We start from the raw sequence: 5,817 nt of genomic DNA, 5'->3' as shown, positions 1-5,817 counted from the left end.
TGTACACTAGCATTTTTGACCCATTAATGTTACTATTGTAACACTAGCATTCAAAACTCATGCCACTCTTCCTTTGATGTCATAATGTCATTTGTTCTCAATGTCACTAGATTCTCTACCTTTTCTAGGTTCTTATCATCATTCATGCATACATAGGGTTTTTACATGTTCTCACTAGTTTACAATCATTTCACGTGCATTTGTATAACATCTATGTCATGCATGTATTTAGCATCTAGTTCATGCATTTTTCTAACATATGTCTCATGCATACTTGATTAGCATACGGCTTATACATTCATTTAGCATTTACTCATGCATTCTCTTAACATATACTCTATACATTCATTAGCATCTAGCTCATATTATTTATTTAGTATATACTCTATGCATTCATTTATTAGCCTCTATCTTATACAATCATTTAGCATACATCATGCATACCCAATTAGCACATCTCAATCATGCATTCCTTTACTAGCATACATCCTATGCATTTACAGTTAGAATCTAACTCATGCATTAACTTTAGCATTTAAACTCATGCATTCATTTAGCATACATTATGCATACCCAATTAGCATTTACTAGCATACATCCTATGCATTTACAATTAGAATCTAACTCATGCATTTTCATTCACTATTAGCATCTCTATTATGCCTTCTCATTCATATGTATTTAGCGTACAATGCATTCATTAGCCTTGCAATCAACTAGCATTACATGCATCAACGATGAAACACACTACACTTTGGCATGGAAGCGACCTAATCGCTTCGGTGAGCATAACCCACCTCGTCACGCTCTCCGATTACTTGTAGTCACTTGCAATCGGGCTTCCGCAGCACACGTGACCCGGTTCGGCTCCAACTCGCGATTGATCGCCGAACGCCCAACAATCCGCAACGTAGGGTCATCAAAGGTTCATCTCTAACCTTCAATTAGAGAACAATAGGATTAAATGAGATCAAAACCCTCATTTACCCATAACCCTCATTTTCTAAGCCTAGGGTTTCATGAATCCTCAAGAACACCAAATCTCATGGTTAAACTTTAACCAAGCTAGTTTATGTAGTATACTGAACTTTAGCAAATTGCGAAGTTCGAGTATGGGAATAATAATTGGAACCATCCTACATGTTTTTAAGAGTATAAAGATGTTTACGGATAAGTTTGAGAGTGATCGGAGTGTAGGAGACGAGAAAGTGCATTGCAATTTCAAGTTTTGCATTTTCCTGCATTGTGTACCGGTACAACCTCAATGTTGTATCGGTACAGCAAGCAGCAGCAGCAGCAGGTGCGTGGCAATTTGGGCATTTTGGTCTTTTCCCCTTCTATCTCTATCCTTATCCTTCTTGCACAACCTCAGCAACTCCCCAAAGGGTGCTGGAGTCCAGGGGATAAGGGTTGATGCTCTCTAATTTTCTCTCTCTAGATTTCTCTCTCCTAATGCAAGGAATGGTTGATTTGGCTTGATTCCTTCTTCTCCTTGGTGCTAGCTGGTTTGGAACCTTGAGGGATAGCTTCTGGAGCTAAGGGGGAGGTGTTGTGACAGAGTTCTTCATCCTTACTGCAGAGAAAGGCTAAAGAGAGGCTTAGAAAGGTAAACTACCTAATTTAGTTTTGATTTTAAAGCTCTAGTGCTGAAGTTGAACCTATTCTTTGTATCGTGACCGCAGCTGGTTGAGAAGTGGTTGCAGCAGTGAGAAAGGAAATACCTAGCTGTAATTTCTCTATTCTAGTTCAAGGAAAAGCGGATTCAAAGCCTTAAGAAGGTAATTAACTGATTAATTACTCTTTTATTATGACTATATAAGGCTTATTAGTAAGTATGGTGACTGTTTTGGTATTAATTCGTAGCGAGGTCAATAAATTGATCTCGGCTGATATTTAGAAGTCTTTGGAGATTACACTGAGTGCCATGGACTGAACCAAGACAGGGATCTAAGCTATAACCTGACATAAGGTGAAAATCTTTTTGAATTAGACGATACTACCTATAGTGTGGTGCAGATTTGATGTTAATGTGTAGCTGATTTGCGACAGGGTATTTGGTGGCACTCGGCTAACTTCTGGGAACTTACGAAAGTGGAATTTGATGTTTTAAGCTGGATTAAACATGGGCTAAAACTATAACTGAGTACGAAGTGAGAAGTTGCTGAAATAGGATATTTTAGTAAGCACTTCAATGTAGTTTTATAGCTAATTCGTAGCAGGCTCGCAGCGGACTGTGTGTTAGATCTCGGCTGATTTTGGAAGGCTTTTGAAGCTGAAACTTGGAGCATTCATCTAATCTGAACCAGGGGTTCAACTATCGAAGGGTACAAGGTGAAATTCTACCTTCTAGAAGTGTTAATGTGATAGAATTACATAGGATTTGAAGAATGCTCCTAGCTGATCTTGTATCGGTTGCTAGGGCTTTTGGAGAATTGTGAAGATTCATACCTGCAGGTTGGACGTGAATCGTCGACTAATAGGTGGGTTGAACCTTACCAGAGCAAGTGACTCTCCTCTATGTTCTAGATGATGTTATAGAACTGCTAATCATGTGTAATCATGTCTTCATCCTCATTTTGAATGCATAGACAAGGATGATCTATTATGCTTCTGTTAAATAAAGGCCAAGACAATTAGTTTGTGACTTGGTTAATAGTATATTCATACATTATTATTGACTAGTAACGGATACAATGACATATGTAATTGTACCTTGCCTTTATATGTTTATTTAACCTAGTGAATACTAGCGTGATATATTATGTTGAAATCCGACCTAAAGCTCGAGAGTGAGAATCTTACATGCTAACACATGACAACCGAGAACTGTTAGACTATGGATCGTGCTTGCTTGCCATTGTGCTCATTCGCACAAGCTTGTGAGGGTCGCTCCCCACAAGCCGGCACTCCGGAGTTGACCTACGCGACAGATTGCTCGCCTGTGCGAGATTGGGTGCCGAAGTGGATTGCCGTGGGGAGTGCATACTACTAGGGGGCCATTAGGCGCGGCGCAAGCGGGACTACCTTGAATAGGTCCCTATGAATTAAACCAAAGTGTTAAATGGTAACAATAGCTAATTATCACTGAGTAGTGTACAGTTAATTGACATACTTATGTTCATTGTGATTACTTTACTCGTTCATTGTGATTACTTGACAGATATATCTGACAGCATGATACACATTCATAGTTATTTATCGTTGATAAACTATCATGTTATAACTGTTTTTACTTTCTAGATAGTACATCATGAGCCTCGTGGTATAATTCGCCGAGGCTGGCGGCTTACCCACTGGGAACTATTGTTTAATAGTTCTCATGCCATTTTTATTGTTGTTTTTATAGAGCCAGCTGCTACAGGAGAGACTAAGGATCGTGGCAAGGGAGTCGCGTCTAACTAGATATAGCTTGGAGCTTGACTAGATGATCACCTTGCTACTCGGGCTACGGCCGAGGGTGATGTACCCGTGTATAGAGAGACTACCATTGTACATACATTTTGACTGACCTTGTGATGCATTTGTGGTTTGCACCTGGGATTACAGTGTTGATGTTTCTCTATGGAGTTGAGATTCAGGGTTGTTTACACTTACTTTTCTTCTAACAACAGTATTATCGACTTGTACTTTGCTCTGATATCATGTTAGGACCTTATTGCAATCTTTACTTGTTATATATGATTTTGTAGACGTCTTATATACTGCAGGTATATGACGGATCTGTGCATGTACCGGGTATGCTTCCGCTGATACCCGGGCGTGACAGTTTAGTATCATCTAGAGATCCTAAACATTTCATTTACAAAAGATTTAATCCAAACCCTAGCTTAAATCACAAAACTCACCATGGCTATATAGCTTTCCACCATTAAAGAGCTTGCTTTACCATTGGAGAGCTCCAAGCTTCATCTCCAACTTCATTTTCTCCGACTTCATCTTCTCTAACTTCATCTTCTCTAACTTCATCTTCTCTAACTTCATCTTTAATGGAGAAACTAGCTAGAGAGAGAAAGCAAGGAGAGAGAGAAATGTGAGGAGTGGGCTAAAGAGCAAGAGAGAAAGAGCTCTCTCTCTCTCTCTCTCTCTCTCTCTCTCTCTCAGGTTGAACAAAATAAAGGGAAAAGCCCTTTTGTTACACAACTAGCCCCCTCAACTAAATATAATTTACTTTCAGTTTAGCAGCTCAGAATCAGATACTTTTCGCCAGCCCTTCTAAATGTCCGTTTTCGCTCAAATTTGACAGTCAGACTCGATTTTTGCTAAATAAACGGAATATATCTTAACTTTTCAGTTTTGACCTTTTTGGTCACCGAAAGCTCTACCAAACTAAAATCTTAGCAGATAGTAGTCGGATTTTATTTTCCACCTTCCGGGTGTCAGAATGATATGAAACTTTAAATCTAGCCTCATAAAAATAATTCTGACATATTCTCTAGTTTTCATAATTTTCTGACACTGTCTATTTTCTGCTAAAATATGAGCCCTGTTTCTTACAGAAAATTCTAAATCTTCTGTTTTCATTCCGATTTCAGCACAAGTCGTTTCTGACTTATATTTTACTTCTTTAAGTCAAATAAAAATAGTATCTCACACTATATTTTTTTATATTTACTTATATATTAAAATCCGGTATATTACATGCTGCCTTCTTAGTCTGGGTGGCATATATACGCCCACTCGGTGCCTGGCGCGATACCTTAGACTGACGCTGAACGAGTGGTCGCCCGGTCTGGTAGTGTGTCGATGGAGTCCCCTAACTCGGTGCTGGTGATGCAGGTGCCGATGCAGATGATGGCGTTGGAGAAGAACTCCTCGAGCACTCAGAACGAAAATGGCCCTCCTTGCTATAAGTGAAGCACTTGCTCCCACATTGTGGACACTGCGATGGAAAATAGAGACCACTACAAATCGCACAACATGGTGCCCGGCGACGATTCGGCGCTCCATGGGTCACTGCAGAACCACGCCCTCTAGACTGACTCCTCGGATGCTTCGGCGGCCTCCTAGAGTGTGTCTGATTGCTACCCTTAGCCGCTTGCCTTTTTTCTTTTTCTCGATCAAATGCTTCCCTTTCCTTCTTAGAGATTTCTGTGCCTTTCTCCACAATCAGTGCATGATTTACCACTTTCCAATATATAGGCAAATTCGACGCCTGAACCAACATGAAGATCAATGGTCGAAAACCCACCTAAAAAATACGAGCCTTATTGTAAGGACTGAGAATTTGACTGTACAGTCAGACTCTCTGTTGACGATGTTTTTGTGTGTAATTTAATTACAAAAGCACTCGTCATGTTTCGGGAGAAAACGAGTTAGAATGGAGATTTTACGCGATCTCCAAGTTTCACTTAAAGTGAATAGTAACTCGGTTTTTCCGGAGAAGCAACGGTGTGAAGTTGGCTTCAGGCTCGTATCGGACTTCGTTCATAGCGATCCAATAGCTCATTTCGAACGGTTCAGCCATTCTGGAACCAATGGCGCTGACGGATTTTGGGTTTGATGCACGAATTTTGAGAAATTCCGAAAAAATACATGTATTATATGTATTTGTGCGTCGTTTCGCCTTTCGGAGAGAGAACGGGTTCCGCTGCGAATCCGTGAGCGATTGAGGTGAACCAAAATCGTGGGTTTGTTGTCTCCGTTGTGTTGATCGCACTGGCGCAATCCGTTCGCAAATCTGACGGACGGATCTGCAGATAATGCGCATTGTTCGAGGAGGGGTCTGAGATGGCTAAACGGTATTTTTGCGAAAGGTGCGACATTTTATGTACCGTTTCGCATGAAACCAGATGTGAAAGTGTATTTGTACGTTTTACT

General features: G+C 40.3%; 1 long non-coding RNA gene across 6 annotated transcripts; it reads left to right on the top strand.

Annotated features, from left to right (window-relative positions):
- LOC109714381 lies at positions 1,370-3,589 on the top strand. Of its 6 annotated transcripts, none has more exons than XR_002217348.1 (7): positions 1,370-1,409; positions 1,503-1,606; positions 1,683-1,778; positions 1,864-1,969; positions 2,050-2,331; positions 2,420-2,480; positions 3,347-3,589. It is a non-coding gene; the product is annotated as an uncharacterized LOC109714381 (long non-coding RNA). The 6 variants fall into 6 exon arrangements; XR_002217351.1 differs by having other exon boundaries at positions 1,393-1,606; positions 2,050-2,143; positions 2,220-2,331; XR_002217352.1 differs by having other exon boundaries at positions 1,393-1,606; positions 2,050-2,150; positions 2,228-2,331.

Source organism: Ananas comosus, linkage group 8, assembly GCF_001540865.1.
Source record: "Ananas comosus cultivar F153 linkage group 8, ASM154086v1, whole genome shotgun sequence".
Classification (NCBI taxonomy): Eukaryota; Viridiplantae; Streptophyta; class Magnoliopsida; order Poales; family Bromeliaceae; genus Ananas; species Ananas comosus.
The sequence above is the reverse complement of the archived record's forward strand: the minus strand, read 5'-3'. Positions and strand labels throughout refer to the sequence as shown.